Source organism: Leucopleurus acutus (genome assembly GCF_964270905.1).
Source record: "Leucopleurus acutus genome assembly, chromosome: 13".
In the NCBI taxonomy this organism is placed as follows: Eukaryota; Metazoa; Chordata; class Mammalia; order Artiodactyla; family Delphinidae; genus Leucopleurus; species Leucopleurus acutus.
The window spans coordinates 56966878-56989870 of record NC_139155.1 but is presented as its reverse complement, the minus strand read 5'-3'; positions in this window follow the sequence as shown (position 1 = coordinate 56989870).

Sequence of the window (22993 nt, the reverse complement as noted above, 5' to 3'; positions counted from 1 at the left end):
ACTTTTTTTGTGGAATCCTCAGACTTTTCTACATATAAGAATATATCATCTACAAACCGAAATAACTATCTTTTTTTCCAATTTAGATGTCTTTTCCTTCTTTCTTTTCTTTCTTACATTTTTTTTTTTGACTAATTACTCTGGCTAAAATTCCAATACTATTTTGAATAAAAGTGGCAAAAGTGAGCATCATTACCTTATTCCTCATCTTAGAAGAAAAGCTTTCAGTCTTTTACCATTGAGCATGATGTTTGCTGTGGGTTTTTCATACATGACTTTTATTGTGTTGATGTAGTTTACTTTAATTCCTAGTTTGTTGAGTGTGTATCTCATGAAAGGGTTTTGAATTTTGTCAGATGCTTTTTCTGCATCAATTAAGATGATCATGCGTATTTTCTTCCTTTGTTCTGTTGATGTGGCATATTATGTTGATCAATTTTCATATGTTGAACCATCCTTGCATTCTAGGAATAAATCCCATTTGCTCATGTTGTATAATCCTTCTAATTTGCTGTTGAATTCTGCTTGCTAGTGTTTTGTTGAGGATTTCTGCATCACTGTTCCTAAGGGATATTGGTCTTTAGTTTTCTTTTCTTCTAGTATCTTTGTGTAGCTTTGGTTTCTTTCATGGTAATGCTAGCCTCATAGAATGAGTTAGGAAGTATTGTCTCCTCATCAGTATTTTGGAAAAATTTGGGCAGGATTGAAGTTTCTTTTGATTTATTTTTTCTTTTGATTGGAGAGTTTAATCCATTTCTGTTTCTTTGTATGCTTTGTGATTTTTTTGGTTGAAAACTAGGTATTTGAATCAAATAATGTGATAACTTTAGAAATCAGAGATTCTCCCCCTTCTCCAGGGGTTGCTGTTTTTTGTTAGTGTTTTGTATATTGATCTTGGTTTTGATTGTTGTAGGCTGTCTCTGTGCCAAGTATCAGCTTAAAGTGTAAACTTAAGTCTTCTTTTTCAGCCTGCCCCTTTCCCTGTCCATCTGCAGTCACCAACTTTCTAATATTCCCCATACATGCAGTTGCTCTTCAGTGTCTAGTCTTTAACGTCTGGTTCCCAAAAGGAGAAAAAGAAAAAAATAAATGGGAGGGGGAAGAGTGCTGACCCTTTAATTACACTGGAAGTCATTTCAGCTGAATGGGGAGGGGCTTGTAACAGTGGGGAGAGTTACAACCACAATGGCCACCTGCCTCTTTGTCTGTACCTGAGACAAAGGTCTGATCAGGGGCAGCACTCAATGATCACAGTACAGATTCTTGGTATTTGGAAGACACTATCCAATCCATTTTGCCCATCTTGGCTCCTGCAAGCAGTGATCAGGTTGATCTTGGAACATGAGCACAGCTGCCTGCCACATGGCTAGGGATGGGGGATGGGTAGCAGCTACTGCACTAAAAGCTGAAATTGACCAAAGTGAACAGCAATGATTCACTGTGCAAGCCTATCCTGGAAGTTACAAGCCTTCAGTAGATGCTAGAGTTCCAAAAGAGTTATATCAGATTCTGCCAATGCAATTGTAGCCTAGATGGAGAGACAGCTTCCTTGTGCTTCCTACTGGGCATCTTCCCAGAACCCTTTTACTTGCTTTTTAAGCTTAATACACAGTGACATTATTTCATTTGAGATGTATATGTTTATATTGTCACATTTGGTAACTATATAGTACTCAGTTTTCCAGATCAGGGGTGAAAAATTTCTTCTATAAAGGGTCAGATAAATATTTCAGGCTTTGCAGACTGCGCATGGTCTCTATTGATGATGCTTCCACTGCTGCTGCTTTTTCTTCTTACGTTTCTTCCTTTTTTTATACAACATAAAAAATGTAAAGGCTATTCTTAGCTCAAGGGCCATCATCTGCATATGCTATAAATTATAGACTAAATAATAAGGTTTTTCTTTTTATTCACTACCATAAGCATCACTATGATATGAAAGTGAAATAGGTAATAGTTACAGAATAGCAAAATTTATTTCGTCTTCTGCTTCCAACCTTTACATCATTTTACTGATGATTAGAATTTCCTCAATAGCCAGGAGATGGAAGCAACCTAAGTGTCCATCATCAGATGAATGGATAAAGAAGATGTGGCACATATATACAATGGAATATTACTCAGCCATAAAAAGAAATGAAATTGAGTTATTTGTAGTGAGGTGGATGGACCTAGAGTCTGTCATACAGAGTGAAGTAAGTCAGAAAGAGAAAAACAAATACCGTATGCTAACACATATATATGGAATCTAAGAAAACAAACAAACAAACAAATACGGTCATGAAGAACCTAAGGGTAAGGCAGGAATAAAGACGCAGACCTACTAGAGAATGGACTTGAGGATATGGGGAGGGGGACGGGTAAGCTGTGACAAAGTGACAGAGTGGCATGGACATATATACACTACCAAACGTAAAATAGATAGCTAGCGGGAAGCAGCCACACAGCACAGGGAGATCAGCTCAGTGCTTTGTGACCACCTAGAGGGGTGGGATAGGGAGGGTGGGAGGAAGGGAGACCAAGAGGGAAGAGACATGGGAACATATGTATATGTATAACTGATTCACTTTGTTATAAAGCAGAAACTAACACACCATTGTAAAGCAATTATACTCCAATAAATATGTTAAAAAAAAAAAAAAGAATTTCCTCACTAAGCGAGACCTGTTTTCCTGCTTGCTCTAAACTTTATTAACTTGATGCAAAAAAAGTTACAATAGACTCTTTCAATGATTAATTCAACATACATTTATTTAGAGCCCGTTAAGTGCACTGCGACATACTGGTAGTCAACTTGATCACTAGTTTCAGTAGCATGAGCCCTCAGTTCAAAACAGAGGTTATTAGTAGCATCATTCAAGCTGTGCTTTGTACTGCATTTTGTAGAACAGTTTTAACTTGGGATGGATCTTAGGATTTTGACACTAAAAGCTTTTTGAGGAAATGTCCAAAAAAATGAGGTAGTGAAGAGTGAAATTTAACATGTTGATTTCCTTAATAACCTTTCTGCCCTTAAGGTAACTGCAGGTTACTTTCTGCTGCGAAAATTCCTCAATTTCTTCCTTCTACATTAATCTTAAATGACATTCCTATAGAACCTGGTTCACGGGACTCATTTTCAGCAATAGCGCCATGGTTTTGAAAGAAAATGTTGAGTTAGGCTTGCTGAATAGTTTCAGATACAGAGTTGTTTTAAAAATATATTTTAGGGCTTTCCTGGTGGCGCAGTGGTTAAGAATCTGCCTGCCAGTGCAGAGGACAAAGGTTCAAACCCTGGTCCGGGAAGTTCCCACATGCTGCGGAGCAACGAAGCCAGTGCACCACAACCACTGAGCCTGCGCTCTAGAGCCCACGAGCCACGACTATGGAAGCCCACGTGCCTAGAGCTTGTGCTCCACAACAAGAGAAGCCACTGAATGATAAGCCCGCGCACCGCAACGAAGAGTAGCCCCCGCTCGCCGCAAATAGAGAAAGCCCACGTGCAGCAACGAAGACCCAACGCAGCCAAAAATAAATAAATAAATAAATTTTCAAAAAATATATATATTTTAAAATACATATATACTGAATAAAAAGGGCCAAGGCTGCTGAAATCCAAATATAATGACATCAATGACATATAGTAAAGTATAAGGTAAAAACAATTGATAATGGCAAATAGAAGGTTTGTTATCTATTTGATTAATGGATCGAGTCTTAGAGGATAATTTGATGGTGGAAGATGGACATGGAGAGGATTCTTAATGTCTAGTATCTTGAAAATTGGCTGAGAGATAAAGTCTGTCCAGAAAGCAAATGGCACAGACAGAGGCTGCACACTGGAGGTTTGGGTATCCTGCCTCTAAAGGCATGTTTCATTGGACTTTATTTTTCATTGAACTTTTATATGCAACTTAGGGTTTGTCTATATCCTTTTCATTGTCTAAATAAAAAACAAGAAATGATTTTTTTCTAGTTTCCAAGTCCCATAGGAACAAAACTCTAAACTACAAAAAAATTGTGAAATTTGAGAATATAACAGATATGATTTCCTATGTCCTTAATTAATACCCATAGATCTAAAATATCTGGAAACTACTTAAGTGACTGCTCTCTGTCAGGCACTGTCCTGGGTGCTGTGATTATAGTAATGGACAAAAATGAGCAAAACTGCCTGCTATCATAGCCTTACGTTACAGTTGAGGGAAACTACAAATTGAAAATGAGTGTATAAAGAACATGGCGATAAGGTCTATGGATGAAAATGTGGTCCCCCGAAAGGGAGAACATGGATGGCTAGGTCTCACTGTCAAGGAAACATCTTTGACTTCACTCTCCAGGTAATGTTTGTGTTGAGACCTAAAGGAAGCAAGGAATTGAACCATTCACATACGGGGTATGAGGGAGGCTTTCAGGCCAAGGTCCTCAGGCAAGCTCAGTCCGAAGTGTTTGAGGATCAGCTTGGAGGAGGTGGGGTGGCTGGAGCATCATGAATAAAGGAAAAAGAGTAGGAGTTGAGATCAGTGTGTACCAGGCCCAGACTGGGAGTCTTGTGGGCCAAGGAAGGGATGGGAATCACTGATGGGGGTTAAGCAGAGCAGGAATAAGTGCCGTCTGAGGGTTGTCTGGAGAAGGAAGGGAAGAGTAGGATCATGGGAAGCACTTAAGGGGCCTTTTAAAATAACCCACGCAAGTGGGTAGTGATGGTTTGGTCCATGATACTTGTACCTGGAGATGGTAAGCGGTGCTGGTGGGTAAGATGTAGAGTATGAGAAATTGACAGGAGTCATGGGTAACTTTCTTGTTGACTCATTTTTGCTTCTTCACTGTATCTACAAAAAAATCTATAGCAAACATCTTGATTGGAGACATAAAATATTTTCCCTTGAGGTTGGGTAAAAAACAAAGGTGCCCCCTATGTCCATTTCTGTTCGTCATTGTACTGGAGGTCTTGGCTAAGGCAGTAAAACAGGATAGAGTAATAAAGTTTTAATTATTGAAAGAAGAAATTAAAATATGTTACTGTGATTGGATATACCTAGAACAGAGAAAAATGGCAAACTTCGGTGACAATAAGATTTTATTTGTTTTTCAAAAACAGAGGGTTTGGGTTGTTTATTTTTTTTGAGAACAATAATGTGGAAACTGCAGATGACACAGCTATAATGACGCAGTCTCACTTAGGAGATGTGCGAAATGCAGTGATCCTTGAGTACATCACATGATAATTTCCTCACTGACAAATCTGTAAGAAAAAGAGGGAACAGAAAGGCTGAATTAGCTCTGCAGAGTATAATATACCCATAACCATAAAGTATTTTTTACAAATTAATTAATTTATTTATTTTTGGGTGCGTTGGGTCTTCATTGCTGTGTGCAGGCTTTCTCTAGTTGCAGCGGCGGGGGCTACTCTTCATTGTGGTGCGTGGGCTTCTCATTGCGGTGGCTTCTCTTGTTGCGGAGCACAGGCTCTAGGCACGTGGGCTCAGTAGCTGTGGCTCTCGGGCTCTAGAGAGCAGGCTCAGTAGTTGTGGCGCACGGGCTTAGTTGCTCCGCGGTACGTGGGATCTTCCCAGATCAGGGCTTGAACCTGTGTCCCCTGCATTGGCAGGCAGATCCTTAACCACTATGCCACCAGGGAAGTCCCACCATAGAGTATTAAGTGGAGACTTTTTCTTGAAAGAATAAAAGACTTCTGAGTTACAGGAAATGATTTGTAATAAGAAAGTGAAAAGAGTATTCAGCAGGGCTTTGTTCCCTGCGTAGTCCTACATCTCAGAGGGGGTCTCTACACTGAAAACAACCTATTAATTGGAAGTAAAGTCAAGGATATGGATCTAGAGACCAAGAAGTGATGGGACATGGATACAACATTTGTTGGTTTTTTTGCCGCCTCAGACGAGGCGAAGTGAGAGAGTGGCATGGACATATATACACTACCAAACGTCACCATATGCAGCAGCCCGAGGATGTGTGATGGCTGTGGGAATGGTGGCACATTCAGGTACAGCATCCTCCCTGGCGTGATTTCACGATGGTCAGAAATCTCTAGCTGCCTCCGTTAGGATTCTGTATCGATCATTCTGTCAAGAGGATAGCCAGTGGCTTTGATGACAGTAGAACTACTTATCAAAGTCTTAGTTTGTGCCAAGTGGAAACAGTAGTTAATCAGTTAAGTGGAAGATCAATATACGGAGTAAAGTTGACAGTCTAGAATTATCTGAAATTAATAATAAAATTTGACAGGAATGAGAAATAAGTTCCTCCACCAAAGTTATACAAATTAATGGCATGAAAGAGGGTTGGAAAGTCTGGTTTAGCTACAGTTTTAGAGGGGAAATGCCTTTCATCTTGCTTCATATTTCTGTACGGAGAGACCTCTAATAGGGTGACGTTCCTGTTCTCTTATCCCACGACTTACCTGACTAGGGGGTCACCGGCGTTAATTCATGATTGGTGGTGGAGGTGACCTTCTATAAATGTGTAAGTGCTGAAAGGCATTCTTACTTCTGTATCCCAGGGCATTGCGAGAGGGCAATTAAGGGTAAGTGCTTCTACTCTACAAAACCAAATTCTTTATGATTGCACTCTTCCAATACCCAGGTTCACAGGAACCAGATGTAAGAGTTAACAAACTCATTGTGTTCCACACTTACGCTACATACTTCAGTTTAGCTTGTATCTTTAATAAATTTCCATTCATGTGACTTTCGTGTCTTTCAGTTTACCCAGAGTCATGTGGGCAACATTGTATTATTAACTGTGTCCCTCAAACTCAGCTGAACCGAATATGAAACAACTTAAAAGTATCCATATTGAGCCAGGAATATAGATGATTTAAAGGCAGAGAATACTAGTGGTTTTAAAATACATGAAGGACTCTCTTTGAGAATAGGGCTTGCTCTGTGTAGCCTGGGAAGGAAACACATTTTTATTAAATATAGAGAAGACATTTATAGCAGTTAAAGTGGGGCCATAAGAATTCCTTCAAGAATCTACCAAGAGCCAATCACAGTGCAAGGTGCCGAAGATACAGCCGTGAACCTACCCAGCATGATCCCTTCCCTCACGGAGTCTGCTATTCAGAGGGAGAAACAAACAGGCAATCACAACATGGTGTGAACAGTACCATTTAGGGAAAGTACAAGGATGTTACTGGATCACATATAACAGAGTGTCTGACTCAGTCTAGGCATATGAGAAGGAGTCTACGAGGAAGTGCTATCAAGTTGACAACTAAGATGGTTGATCTAAGTGCAGGAAGGGGAAGTAGAACAGTGTTCCAGGAAGAAGGAACAGCATGTCGAGAAGCTCAGAGAGGAGTAAAGATGTAAGGTGCTTGGACTTTACCCTAAAGATAATGGGAAATAGCTGAAAACAGAAATGTACCAATATTTTGATTTTAAAAAGATTACACTGTCCTGTAAAGCACAGAGGGTAGCACAGGAAGAGGGGTGATACAGATGGAGTGCATGGGGATAGAGGTGGAGAGAGGAGGGATACACTTAGAATATGGAATGAATGACATGTGAGGTGGTCAGCTCCCATCACGTGAAAAGTTTAAGATGCTGAATGACCACATGGTTCAGAGGTGTTGTATATAAGCTTCGTAGTTTGACCAAGCACACAGTGATCTCTAAGGGCCTTGCTGCCTCTAAATTTCTTCACTTCCCTGGTTAGTTCAAGTTGAATAGAACTGGGCGAAGGTCATTACTCTTTGAAATTGGAGGTGTTAACAAATGTTCAGCGAGACGAAGAGTGACAGCTGTGTCTTCTCCATCTCACCACCCAGATATGTGGTGATTTTCTGATGTGGAGGTGGTGAGGTCTGAGCTCAGTGTGAGGGGGTGACTTTTTGACATCTCTCTTTTCAAAAAGACATCATTACTTGGAATTTAACATTCCCTAGCGAACATTTAGAGACAGGATTGGTATTATACCTAGAGATGAGTCGAAGCAATCTGCCTAAATGATGGCCTGTGGTTTATATATATAATCATATATATACGGCCTGTGGTTTATATATATAATCATATATATATATATATGTGTGTGTATTCTTTATATTTTCAGTTCTTATCAAAGTAATATATGCATGTATTTTAACAAATCGGTTTAAACCAAAATATTAACCATGAAAAGCAGCTATCTCTTTCCCACCCTCCCCAAATCTCAAACGCTGATCCCTAGGGGCACTCACTTTTAGCTTTTAAAGCTGTTTCCTCTGCCATTAACTTCTTCTCATACTGATTCTATTTCTTTACTTACCTCTTTTAGAAATTATCTGCTGGCTTCCATTATAAGAGATACAAATCTAAACTTATTTCCTTCTTCCGGCTTTAATTTCATCCTCTATAAAATGTAAGAAGGCAGCAAGCATTCAACCACTAGATTGCTGTGAGCCTCAAGGGAGGTTATCTCAGAGCTCAGTCACTGCCACCGAACGGAATCGCCCTTTCACCCACAGGAACATCCTCCATCCTCTGCTCCAGCCTTAGAAACTCACTGGGTTTTAACAGGGAACATGGCTGCTCAGGTTTCACTGCAGCTGGGATGTAGCCATGTGACTGTCTTCACCCATGGAATACGAATAGAAATAATGAGGGCTTCTTCTTAAAAGGAATTGTCACTTTCCAAACCTTCTCTTCCATCTTTCCTGTAAGCTGGAAAGCAAATATTCTGGGGTCAAATAACTTTGACCCAGAACCAAGACGCCTTAAAATACAAGGCAGCAAGATAGAAGGACCCTTAGTCCCAGGATGATCTCATGAAGCAGAATTGTCCTCGACACCCCTACATCAGTAGTTTGCCTCCAATCTGGGTAGCTAAGGGGGCAGACAGAACTTTATTATTCTGTCATGTACTCCTATGACCTGTAGATTATTGTGTGAAAGAGAAATGTTTACATTAAGTTTATTTGATCCACTATAATTTGAAGTATCTTTGTTGTACTCCCTCAGCCTTTTCACTAACTATTGTAAACATTTTGTAAACTAGCAAGTTCTCACTAGCGTTCAGTTATTATAACTCAGCTCATCCCATAGAGTCATTGACAATAGCTCTGCTCACTCACTGTGCCCTTCCAAGTTTCCATCCCAACTAAAAATGAGAGCAAGTCAGCCATGCAAATTAGCGCAGAACTAGCAATTTACTAAATAGATCCCTTGTGGTTTTAAAGAGTTAATAGTACCTAATCAAGCCTGCTCAAAGCCAAAGCCTCAGAAAGACCTGGCTCATTACAAACTAGTACTCGCAATTTTAAGGTTTTGATAGTAGGCAGTGGAGGCAGTTCTCTCCTGGGACTAGATTAGGAAATGGAGACTTTTTGGCAACAGTTGGCAGCCGTAAAAAAGAATGAAATAATGCCAATTGCAGCAACATGGATGGACCTAGAGATGATCATATTAAGTATCATATTAAGTATAATAAGTATCAGATTAAGTATGATATGTCTGAAATATGTTAGAGAAAGACAAATATATGATGTCACTTACATGTAGAATCTAAAAAATGATACAAATGAAACTTATTTTCAAAACAGAAACAGACTCACAGTCATAGAAAACAAACTGATGGTTACCAAAGGGGAAGTGGTGGGGGGAAAGATAAATTGGGAGTTTGGGATTAACAGATACACACTACTATGTATAGAATAGATAAACAACAAGGACCTACTGTATAGCACAGGGAACTCTACTCAGTATCTTGTAATAACCTATAATGGAATAAAATCTGAAAAGAGTATTTATATATATATATAAATATATACATATATATGTGTAACAGTCACTTTGAAACTAATACATTGTAAATTAACTATACTTCAATTTTAAAATGGTTTAAAATTTTAAATATATATAAAATAAAATAACTAGGAGGCTTTGTTGAATAAGAGAATTATGGTACTTAAACAGGCATCTAGAAACACACTCTCCACCCCATCAAAGGGGTGGAGGGAGAATACTTACAGGGAGAATTCCAGAAAACCAAGTAGTGGGGCTCTGCTTTGGAGAAAGCCTTATTTCGTTTTGCGCAGTGATGGTAATTTACTACTGTAGTACTAACCGCTTGGCAGATGGTGTTCTATTGTCCTTACGGCACAGACCTCTAGTATACTTGACTGCGCTTCTCAGGGAAACTTCTAAAGTAACTGATTTGTGTTGCTTTATCAATGTGACAAGGATTCTGTGCCTAATTTAAAGCTAAGTTAGTGACAGTTTGCATTTCTGAGTTTCAGCATGTATTTCCTCTACACAAATAGAGAAATCGTATTTTACAAGTGAAAAATTTGGACATGCTGCCTGATGGGTTTGAGTATATGGAGACAGCGAAACAAGAAACTTGAAATTGAGAAACCCTTCCCAAAATGTGTGTGTTTAACGGTCATTACGATGTTCAACTCGTGCTAATATCAACCTACTGTCTGCCTAAAACCTAGGTAGAAATGAGTTGCTCTGGAAGTAGAATGAATACAGGTGTTGTTTATTGTCTCATTTTTAAAACGAATTCAACCCCATGGATATTTTGTAAAATCACATTTTATAAACATAAGTGGTCTATTAAGTGCTTTAATAAGGGCTGTGTTTTCTGCCAAACAACGTACAAGAGAAGGAACACTCTTTTAAACAGTAGTGTGAACCAGGTACTGTTTGACCTCCAGCTTCTGAGAGCGATATTTAATGTTGTGACAAAGGGAGTATATACTTCAGAAAAGCAAATTTTGCAATACCTCTAAGTTATCCCAGTAACATGATTTATTTGAGTATCATTCTGCACGAAACCCTTATGGCTTTTGAATCCATATTAAAATCTGTGCTAAACACAGTCAGGGGTTGCAAGCAGTTAGATGGGTAATCATGTACCTTCTTGAGTTGTTTTTTTCTTAAACATTATTCGGAAATAATTCACATACCCCATACAACCTACCCATGTAAACTGTAAATTCAGTGGATTTTAGTATATTCACAGATATTACAATCATCACCATGGTCAATTTAGAGCATTTCATCATCTCTGAAAGAAACTCCATACCTTTAGTTGTCACCCACCTATATCCCCTTCCTCTCCAGACCTAGGCAGCCACTAATCTACCTTCTATTTGTATAGATTTCCCTCTTCAGGACCGTTTGTATGAATGGAATCATACAATATGTGACTGGTTTCTTTCACTTAGCCTAATAATTTCAAGATTCATCCATATTGTAGCATGTATCAGAACTGCATTTTTTATGGCTGAATAATATTCCATTATATGGATATACCACATTTTGTTTATCTATCGATCAGTTGATAGACCTTTGAGTTGTTTCCAGTTTTTGGCTATCATGAATAATGCTGTTATGAACATTCATGTTCAAGATTTTGTGTGGACAAGTGTTTTTATTTCTCTTGGGTGTATGTCTAGGAGTGGAATTTCTGCATCATAAGTTAATACATTTCATCCTTGGAGCTACTACCAGAGTTTTTTGAGCAACTACCAGAGCAGCTACAGCATTTTACCTCCCCTGTATGAGGGTTCCAATTTCTCTACATTATTACCAACACTTGTTATTGTTCACCTTTTTAATTTTAGCCATTCTAGTGTGGTATGAAGTGGTACCTCATCCTGGTTTTGATTTGAATTTCCCTGATGACTTACAATGTTTAAAATCTTTTCCTGGGCTTCCCTGGTGGCGCAGTGGTTGAGAGTCCGCCTGCCGATGCAGGGGACACGGGTTCGTGCCCCGGTCCGGGAAGATCCCACATGCCGCGGAGCGGCTGGGCCCGTGAGCCACGGCCGCTGAGCCTGCACGTCCAGAGCCTGTGCTCCGTAACGGGAGAGGCCACAACAGCGAGAGGCCCGCGTACCGCCAAAAAAACCCCCCAAAAAAACAAAAAAAAGTTTTCCTGTGCTTAATGGCTACTTGAATATATTCCTTTGAGAAATGACTATTCAGATCCTTTGTCAATTTTTAAATTAGGTTATGTGTCTTTTTATTCCCCCAAGAATTCTTTATTCCCGTCTGATATTCCATATTCCATGGATAAACAGCTTCACTTTCCCTTCACTAAAAAGTAGTTGAACTATTTTTTTTTCAAAGGCTAAAGCCTTTTGAGAACATTTGTTTCTGTGTGGTAAGCTTCTGCTTTTCCGGAGAGTATTGGAGATTTTAATTGCCTTCCTTAAGGTTTCATGAGATGACTAAATAAACCCAACACAATTCTTTTCTGCACTAGTAGTTAGAGTTTTCCAACCAGAACAGCTCTTACAGATCCCTAGGGGACCAGCTAACAGAGAATGACAGTGAGCTGGAGAGCTACGTAAGCTTCTAAAGTGATTACAAAATTTTAGTATTTTTCTTTCACATTCTTCTAATTCCAGTGAGTTTTTCATGACGACTTTCAAATTTTGCTTTGTCTATTGTAGACCCAGACAAAAAGCAATTTATCTCCCAAACCTTACAAAATTCATTGAATTATGGTTAAAAATTCATTTTCCTGTGATGTGTGTGCATTTGGCTTTGTAATAAGAATTCCTCTTTATAATATAGATATATTTTTCACACTTTTATCTGCCAAATAAAGTACATCAATATGTATGAGGAAAAAATATGAGAAATGGGCATAACCAACAGTAATGATGGACACTAACACACCCTTTTAAGTCTTCAATCAGCAGGCAAAGGAAAAATAAATTACAAAGATAAAAGGATTTGAATAAAATAATCTTAGAAATACAATAGAACTGATAGATAATCACACGCTATCTATCAAATAAGCAATAAAAAGTCAAGAATAGTTCTTCTTTTTAAAAGTTTAATAATTTTGCTCCCCTGTTTAAAACCCTCGAAAGCCCTCCCGTTGCTCTCAGGATAGAATTGCAAATATTCCGTGTAGCGTAAGGAGGCTGTGCACATTCTGGGCCCACGTGACCCTTTATGCCTCATTTCAGCCATTTATTTCCTGACTATAAATTTCACTCATGTTAGCTTTCAGCCAACTGTTATTTGAATGCATGAAGCTCTTTACATTAAAAGCCCCTATACACAATGCTTATGGGAATTTATGGTGTTTTGGTATTTGTTCTAAATGGTATTAAGACCAGAAAACTAGGAATAAACGAATCTTAACAAACTTACAGTTACCAAAGGGGAAAGATGGGAGGGGGGGATAAATTAGGAGTTTGGGATTAACAGATACACACTACTATATATAAAATAGGTGAACAACAAGGACCTGCTGTATAGCACAGGGAACTCTACTCAATATTCTGTAATAACCTATGTGGGAAAAGAACCAGAAAAAGAAAGGATATATGTATATGTATAGCTGATTCGCTTTGCTGTACACCTGAAATTAACACAACATTGTAAATCAGCTATACCCCAATATAAAATAAAAATTAAGAAAAAAAATCCTACAGAGACTCTTTTTAAAGAGATTCTCAAGGGAGATGCTTAACAGAGAATGGTAACACAGAAACACAAAAGAATCATAGCACTTATGAAGGACTGGGCTCCAGTCTAATCTGAACTCTGGCTAACGGGACTGAAATATGTGGTCTGGGCTAGTGGACCAACTGGCGTACACATTTCCTAAGGCAAACCCCAAGTCTTCGATTGACTGTATACCCACCAGTGCCATGCGAGACAGAAAGCACTGAGGATGGCCAGCCTGCTGGTTCCGAAGGCTGCCCTGGGTCAGGCAAACATCTCAGACAAACGGGTAGAAAAGGAAGGCGAGAAACGACCACAACAAAGCACTAACAACATCAAGCCATGAGCAGAGTGCACCTTGCTTGTCCTGGATGCTGACATAACAGCTCCTCAGCCTGGGAGGGGTGAGAGCAGGTTGTTGGAAGCGTTAGAGAGAATATCTGAAAATCCATCCCCTCGTGTCAACATTATTCCCTTTTCTGAGATGACTGACACCTTTCCGTGTCTTTAAAATAAATTATAAGAACAGGCTCACAAAACAAAGACGAGCAAAACCAGAAAATCACAGCAAATAGAGGAGAGAAAAGTCAGAAAAGTTATTTTTCTGAAATGACATCTAGAGCGGCCTAGACCCAGACCGGTGTACAAACAGACTTATTCAAACACTTGAGCAAAAATACCTCTTACGTTATTAAGTTTAGCGCAGTCAAAGGAAAGCTTCTCATTTACCTTATTTATTAGTGGTGAAAGTACACCGAATAGAGAAATTAAAGGTAGGTCTTCCAGTTCACACTCAGCATCAGGATAAACCCCAAGTAGTTGTAGAAGAAACATAGATCAATATTGTTGTAAACGTGGCACGTGGACATATATCCCCAAACAGCTAACAAAGAAGAAAACGACAACAGAATTGAATACATGAAAGTTTAAACTTTCAAATCGGCAAACTGTCATAAATGACCTGAAAATAGAATCCAGGCAAAGTATTTACAATTTATATCAATATATCTGACAAAATTGAATTAAATATATAAGACCGAAGTAGACAAATAGGTGAAGAAAACGATTTACAATTTACATAACTGACAAAAAAATTGAAATAAATATATAAATAACTAAGACCCAAGTAGACAAATAGGTGAAGACAAATGTGAACTATAAATTTGGGAAAAACTTTTTTTTTGGAATGCATATAATTGATTAAACATTAGAATGCACATAAAAATCAGCAAGAATAAACACTCCAGTTGCCAATGGGTAAGGTTAATGTAGAAACAATTCAAATGTTTCATAAGTATATGAGAAAATGTGCCTAGACACTAGTGTATTCTTATATGTGGAATCTAAAAAAAATGATACAAATGAACTTATTTACAAAACAGAAACAGACGCACAGACAACAAACTTACAGTTACCAAAGGGGAAAGGTGAGGGGGGGATAAATTAGGAGTTTGGAATTAACATATACACACTATTATATATAAAACAGGTAATCAACAAGGACCTACTGTATAGCCCAGGGAACTATACTCAGTATTCTGCAATAACCTAAATGGGAAAAGAATCTGAAAAAGGATAGGTATATATATATATATATGTATAACTGAATCACTTTCCTGTATACCTGAAACTAACACAATATTGTAAATGAACTATGCACCAATATAAAACTTTTAAAAAGAACCAATCAGAGAAACACTGTGGAAGATGAAATGAATTTAAGCAGTTAAATTTTGAAACAGAAACCATCAAAAAAGAAACTAATATATTGAAAATAACTATTAATAATTCAGGCCTTCACTAGGCATTTCTTCTGTCCTCTGAAACAAATTCTGAGGTTTACTATCCTTCCCACCTTGTAGGTTCTTTCAGCCATGTGACAGAAAAGGAAGACAAATGGGGGCGGGGGGAGAAGGTAAGACCATGGCCCGGAAAAGGTTTGGGGTTTTTTTCCTGCAGTTTGTGGAGGAGACAGATTCGGATATAAGCTGTGGTGTATGAGAAAAATGATGAGGGGAGAAGTAAAATTTCTAATATATTATTGAAGACAATGGAAACCACTGGGAAATTTGTTTTATACTTTCCACTGGTTTCATACACGGAGTTCAACTGGTTTTATACACTGAGTCCATTTTTTGCATTGCTCTTGGTATATAAACTCTGTGGATCACAGCCTTACGTGACTTACATACAACCTTATAGATACAGAATGAATGTCTTTATAGAGATATGATATAGTCACAAGTAAAACACAAATGGAGGGAACAAATGCTTTTTGTTATCTCTGGGTGGATAGAGGATAATCAGTATTTTTTTTGGTAAGTTTCTCTCATATATATACATGTGTGTATGTGTGTGTATCTTTTTTTTTTTTTTGGCACTGAAACCTGGGATCGAATCTCTCGTATATTTTAAAGCAATGTATTTATTCTTGTTATTCCCTCCTCAAAAAATAGAGAACAATAAGGGGGAAATTTATAAGTTGGTTATAGTATTTTTAAGAGTGGCATAGCCTTGGCATATTTTTGAAAAAGTCATTCTTTAGAACATCAGAAAAGTTGTCTGCATAAAAAAAAGTTTCCACTTACAGGGCTTTTAAAACAAATTTAATGTTTTTGATAGAATTAATGTCTGTCCTGAATGCATATGACTCATATCCCATTTATTTTAGCTTTAGAATAGAAAAGGAAAATTAAAGTTTATGTTTTTTAAATAAGAAAGGTGACAAATCTTATTAAAACCTTTGAGATGACAGCAGGGAGGAAGGGACACCTTTTTATATAGGCAAGTTTCAAAATATATCAAGTTCTGCCTCAATATTTTTTCCGAGTCAGTAGAAAATTTTTTCACTATAACAAGTTGCATTTTCACTTTCTCTAGAGAATTATGTTAGACTTCAGCAGTGAAAATCTGCCACATTTTCTTTATCCATGCATCTGTCGATGGACGCTAAGATTGCTTCAATGTCCTGGCTATTGTAAATAGTGCTGCAATGAACATTGTGGTACATGACTCTTTTTCAATTATGGTTTTCTCAGGGTATATGCCCAGTGGTGGGATTGCTGGGTTGTATGGTAGTTCTATTTTTAGTGTATTTTTTTTGTTAGTTTCTGCTTTATAACAAAGTGAATCAGTTATACATATACATATGTTCCCATATCTTTTCCCTCTTGCGTCTCCCTCCCTCCCTCCCACCCTCCCTAATCCACCCCTCTAGGTGGTCACAAAGCACCGAGCTGATCTCCCTGTGCTATGCGGCTGCTTCACACTAGCTATCTATTTTACGTTTGGTAGTGTATATATGTCCATGCCTCTCTCTCACTTTGTCACAGCTTACCCTTCCGCCTCCCCATATCCTTAAGTCCATTCTCTAGTAGGTCACCATGAAGAATTATTTTGCAAATGCATACAATGTACCTATACGTGTTTTTACATGTTCACAATGTAATTATACTGCTTTATATTTTATTAGATACTTTTACACATACATTTTGATATATTGGCATATATTAATATATTTGATATTTTGCTATATGTAGTCCATATCCCTATAAATTTAGTGACTCTGCATATTTATATCATTTATAGGGATACAAAGTAGTTTTATCAGAGCATAAATGTGATACAATACACACAAGGAAAAAACCATAGAAAACGGACCAGAAAATCTCTTGATATAAAATTGCCAAAGCAGAATCAGGTAATACTAGAATTTTAAGGAGACCTTAGTAGCCTCTAGTTCAAGTCTGTTTCAGAAATAGAAATCCCATTTACTGTATGTCTATTAGTTGATGACCCAGTTATGCTTGGATATCTTCAATATGAGAAGCTTACTCCTTTATCAGGCTGCCTGTGACAACACTGGCTAGCTGTAATCTCCTGGAAAATTTATTCAGAATTTCTCTCTTTGCAATAGCTCCAGGGTAACATAGGTTTGCCTTTGGAGCAGGAGAAAATAGGCCCATTCCATGTTAAAATCTTACATATGTATCATTCTTTAATACCTTTCAAGCTGTTTCACCTTTATTAGCTTATCTCATTCTTACAGCTCCTGTAAGGTTTGCAGAAGTATAGTTTTCTCAATTTTATGAATAAACAGCAGAGGCCCCTGTTATCAGGCTATATAAAGGGAAACAGTGAATCCCATTTAAGTGGAGAAATTGTCTTTGTTTACGTGTCTGTTTGTTTTACAAAATGTTAGATAGCTCTCAGAATCTTTGGCGACTCTGTAAGGACAGAGTTCACATTAAACAACCCCCAGAACCACAGCTCAGAGCTGTCTGAGCCCAGTGTGGCCTCCCTACCCGCATTCCAAAATCAATGCCTTCTCCTCAGGCAGCTCCATTCTGAGCTGACTTTCGTGGGTGCATCCCTTGGGTGGAATATGTCACACGTCTGCACTTTAGTGATAAGGGAAGCTAGGAAATAGGGTTCTTGCTGAATTTTACATGGAGAAGGCAAGACACACAATGTAAGAAATAGCAAAATGTAAAGAGCAAAATGCAATTCAATTATTTGGAGCTGTCAGAAATGACAGATGCCCACTATGACGTCCTGAATTCATTTCCTGATCCTGAGTTCCCCTCCCAAATAATCTTCCAAGATTTTCTCTCCTATTTCTATACCTTTTTTAACCCGCACATGGAACTTTACATCTATATCTGTTTATCTGAAATTTACTAGTTTGGGCTCATTGCTTCAGCGTCTTTGGATCATGTCAAAACTAGTTTCATCACTCATCATGAGAGCACGCTGAACCAGTTTTGCTTATTAATACCTTGAATACAGGTCCTCTTTAAGTCCATGGGGCATAGCAGAATATCTCTTAGGTGGTGATGATGGCTTGAAAATGTTACCAAGGAAGCTCTGATATGTTCTCTATGAAGCACTACTTCAAAAACTTTAAATATATTTTAATTTTATCAATTATCCCTCAATCAAGCTGAAAAAAAAGATATTAAGAGAAGCTGGGTGAAAGGTACACAGGAACTCTTGGTACTATTTTTGCAACTTTTCTGTAAATCTAAAATTATTCCAAAATCAAAGTTTATTAAAAATTTAAAACAAAGAATCACTACTTTTTTGTATAGTTATTCAGGCTTCCGTGAATTCATCTCTCTTCCCATCCCTCTCCACCCTATCCTTAAGAGTGTCACGAAGTATCAGGTCACCTTTGCCAGTTCTACTGCCTCACTGCTGATGTCTTCCTACTCACCTGCATCATACCTGCGATAGGTACTCTTCCCAATTCTTGTTTATTCTAACCACATTTTGTTTTCTAGTTGTTAAGAGTATTTTGAAGAATGCCAGAGAATGGTAAGGGGGAAGAGTACAGAAATTTCACCACTTCAAAAAATGTCCACTGAAAAAAAAAATGTCCACTGTTCTAGAAATGATCTTACTGATTGATTCATATTCACTCATTCATTCATTCATTCATTCAAGAAGTATTGATTGGGTACTATGGCGAGTATCCTTTCCTTTGGGAAACCAGCCCCTCCTACTCCATGGGGTAAAGATTTCAGTCACTATACCTTCCCCTAATCCTGAGGCAGAGGTGTGAATGAGACCCAGGATGAGACAGTCAGAATCATTTTCTGGAATTCATATGTGAACAGCCTGCTATATGCTTAGAGCTGGATGCAGAATGAAGCTGCCCCATGACAGGCAGAGCTGAGAGTTCCCGGTAACAGAGAGCCTTGGTGGCATCCTCCGAGCCCCTGGATCCTGCTGTATATAGAGCCCAGGCCAGCTTTAGGCTTCTCTGTTTTATAAATTCCAGTTTTGTTTAACCTAGTTCGTGTTCCGCTTCTGTCACTCGCAACAGAAAGGACACTGAAAGGACACTAAAATTATTCTATCATTAGTCTGACTTTTAGGCGTATTCGTGATTTTTTTTTCTCTTTTCTCTTCAAAAATATATACAGGAAACACAAAGAGGCTTTGCCAGGGGCTCTTCCATTCCCTGTTTTATAGGGAGGAATTGATCATGCATGGCATAATGGGTGAGGTTAATAACAGTTTGTTCAAAGTATAGGAGGAATATCAAGGAAAAAATGAATAAATGCAAAAAACCCCACAAAACCCACCCCATGCCTTCTATCCCCCCATCACCACCTCCCTCCCACTCAGTGCCTTTGGCTTGATACCTGTTTTTGTGTCAGATCCTTGATCAGTGCCCGAATCCAAATCAGCTTCAGTCCCCCTCTTGGCAGTATTCTAGGGTCACTGACAAATTTATTTCTCTTCTTTTTATTTTTTTTTCTAGAATTTTAAAAATGTAGAGTATTCTTTTAGGTAGAGTTTTTATGTTGCCTTTTATGCAGTATCTTGAAGGTTAACCTACAAGTTTACGGGCATTTCATAAGCTGACAATACATTTTTTTGACCTTCACTTGAATCCCCTTTCAGATAGTTTTTTCTCTTCCATTGGCATTGGATTTGTAGATGCCACTGGCTGGGTAGTTCACCTTGGTATGCTCAAGAGGAACAAGATGGGTAGAATTTAACCTTTGACATAATGATTAGAAAATAGCTACTTGGTTTGGAAAACATCTTGATAGCATCAATCCATTGGTTAATTGGCTCAAAGTCATACATTTCTGACCTTTAGAAAATGGCAGTGTTTCATTCTGAGTCATCAGCCTGATTACTCTTTTGCTTTAGAAAACAAAGGTTTCTGTGTTTTACTCAACTTAGCTGAATTACATATGCAGAATTTAACACCCTGTGCTCTGACCTACAGTTCTTGCCAATGGCTAAAATCTTCTAGCATTCAGTAGAAGTTGCACTAAAAGACCAGCTCCTGAGGTAATGGCATTGATGAATTTATCTATTAGAAGATAATAGTTTAATTTGCTGTCCACAATTTGTGAAACGCAATGGGGTCATTACTATATCTTAGTCATATTTTATCTCTCAAGTAATCACGGTTTCTGGCACCTAACAAGAGCCAAATAAAAGTCTATAAATAAAAGTTTATACATGAATAAATAAATGAATGGACAAATATACATTTGAAAAAGAGTGTACTGAATAATTTTCTCTAAGCTTGCAATGTCCTCTTAGGCTTAAAGAAATTGTTTATGTTGGGTGTTCTTTTAGGTGAATCAGAATGAAGAACAAGTATTTCTACAATCAATAGAACTTTTCCCTTTTGGGTATGTTTCTCCTTTACAACAGATGTTTTCAAAGCTTTTTCTTCAACACTTTACATTTAAAAATGCCTTATTGCTATAATACCATTTTGCTGTGTTTCTGTTGATTCCACATAGAGTAGCTGAAATATTATTGACAAATAGTTTCCTACAATCTTAACAGGAAAAAAGTTAAAGGTTATCCATTTAATTATTAAAAATAACTATAAGGCATTATGTGAAGATGCCTTGCTAGCTCAGAGAACAGAAAAATAAAGACTGTCAAAGAAAGAGAAAAGCATGAAGCAACTCATAAATGATCTTCAGAGAGTTTATCTTCTTACCTGTTATTAAGATGGTGAGAATCATTCTCATCTCATTTTTTAATCTACATTAAGAATGAGAGCTAAGTCATAAAGGACCTACTAAGTGGTAGGCCAAGAAAAGATTCTTGCACATGTGAGAAAAAAAATATGTGTATATTTATGTACTTAGAAAAAATTCATTGGGGCTTCCCTGGTGGCGCAGTGGTTAAGAATCTGCCTGCCAATGAAGGGGACACAGGTTCAAGCCCTGGTCTGGGAAGATCCCACATGCTGTGGAGCAACCAAGCCCATGCGCCACAACTACTGAGCCTGCGCTCTAGAGCCCGCGAGCCACAACTACTGAAGCCCATGTGCCACAACTACTGAAGCCTGTGTGCCTAGAGCCCATGCTCCACAACAAGAGAAGCCACCGCAGTGAGAAGCACACACACCGCAACGAAGAGTAGCCCCTGCTCGCCGCAACTAGAGAAAGCCCGCGTGCAGCAACAAAGACCCAACGCAGCCAAAAATAAACAATAAATAAAATAAATTTATTTAAAAAAATCTCATTGGTTCACTCAAAATAATATTAATCATTTTGGAAAGTGATTGTATTTATATTATTGTACTTAAACCTGCTTTTTTGTTCATTTTCATTTCTTCAGAATGAAACGGCCACCTGTATCAGGAAACTTACAGCTGAATAAACAGCTGCTCATTTTAATAATCACCATGTATGTTTCCTCATGCAGGTCCACATCACATCTGTAGGTACAAATGTTGAGCTGCAAACATTTCCGAGGGAGGCTATACAAATAAGAACTTGGAATCTGGGAAGACAGTGATGTATTTAAATCTTAATTTGGCCTCCTGGGCAGGTTAATGTAATGGAACATTGCTAAACTTCAATTTTCTTGTGTGAAATATAGAAATGTTGATAGATTGTTGCCTTGAGAGGTAAATAAGGGAAAAATATATATATATTTAACTTTCTATTTTATATTGGAGTACGGTTAACAATATTGTGATAGTTTCAGGTGTACAGCAAAGTGATTCAGTTATACATATACATGTATCTATTCTTTTTCGAATTTTTTTCCCATTTAGGTTGTTACATAATATTGAGCAGAGTTCCTTGTGCTATACAGCAGGTCCTCATTGGTTATCCATTTTAAATATAGCAGTGTGTACATGTCAATCCCAAACTCCCTAACTATCCCTTCCCCCAACCCTTCCCCCCCCCGTCCATAAGTTCATTGTCTAAGTCTGTGAGTCTGTTTCTGTTTTGTAAGTTAGTTCATTTATATATTTCTTATTTTTGTTTTTTTATTGACATATAGTTGATTTACAATGTTGTGTTAGTTTCTGCCATGTAGCAAAGTGATTCAGTTGTACATATATATACATTCTCTTTTTAAAATTTATTTATTGTATTTATTTATTTTTGGCTGCGTTGGGTCTTCGTTGCTGTGCACAGGCTTTCTCTAGTTGTGGAGAGCGGGGGCTACTCTTTGTTGTGGTGCATGGGCTTCTCATTGTGGTGGCTTCTCTTGTTGCAGAGCATGGGCTCTAGGCGCACAGGCTTCAGTAGTTGTGGCCTGTGGGCTCTAGAGCGCAGGCTCAGTAGTGGTACACAGGTTTAGTTGCTCCACAGCATGTGGGATCTTCCCGGGCCAGGGCTCGAACCTGTGTTCCCTGCACTGGCAGGCGGATTCTTAACCACTGCACCCCCAGGGAAGCCCTATACATTCTTTTAAAATATTCTTTTCCAGTATGGTTTATCACAGGATATTAAATATAGTTCCTGGTGCTATACAGTAGGACCCTGTTGTTTATCCATTCTATATATAGTAATTTGCATCTACTAACCCCAAACTCCCAATCCATCCCTCCGCCAACAACCCTCCGCCCTTGGGAACCACAAGTCTGTTCTCTATGTCTGTGAGTCTGTTTCTGTTTTGTAGATCAGTTCATTTGTGTCTATTTTATATTCCACATATAAATAACCTCATATGATATTTGTCTTTCTCTCTCTGATGTACTTCAGTTAGTATGATAATCTCTAGGTCCATCCATGTTGCTGCAAATGGCATTATTTCATTCTTTTTTATGGCTGAGTAGTATTCCATTGTATATATGTACCACATCTTCTGTATCC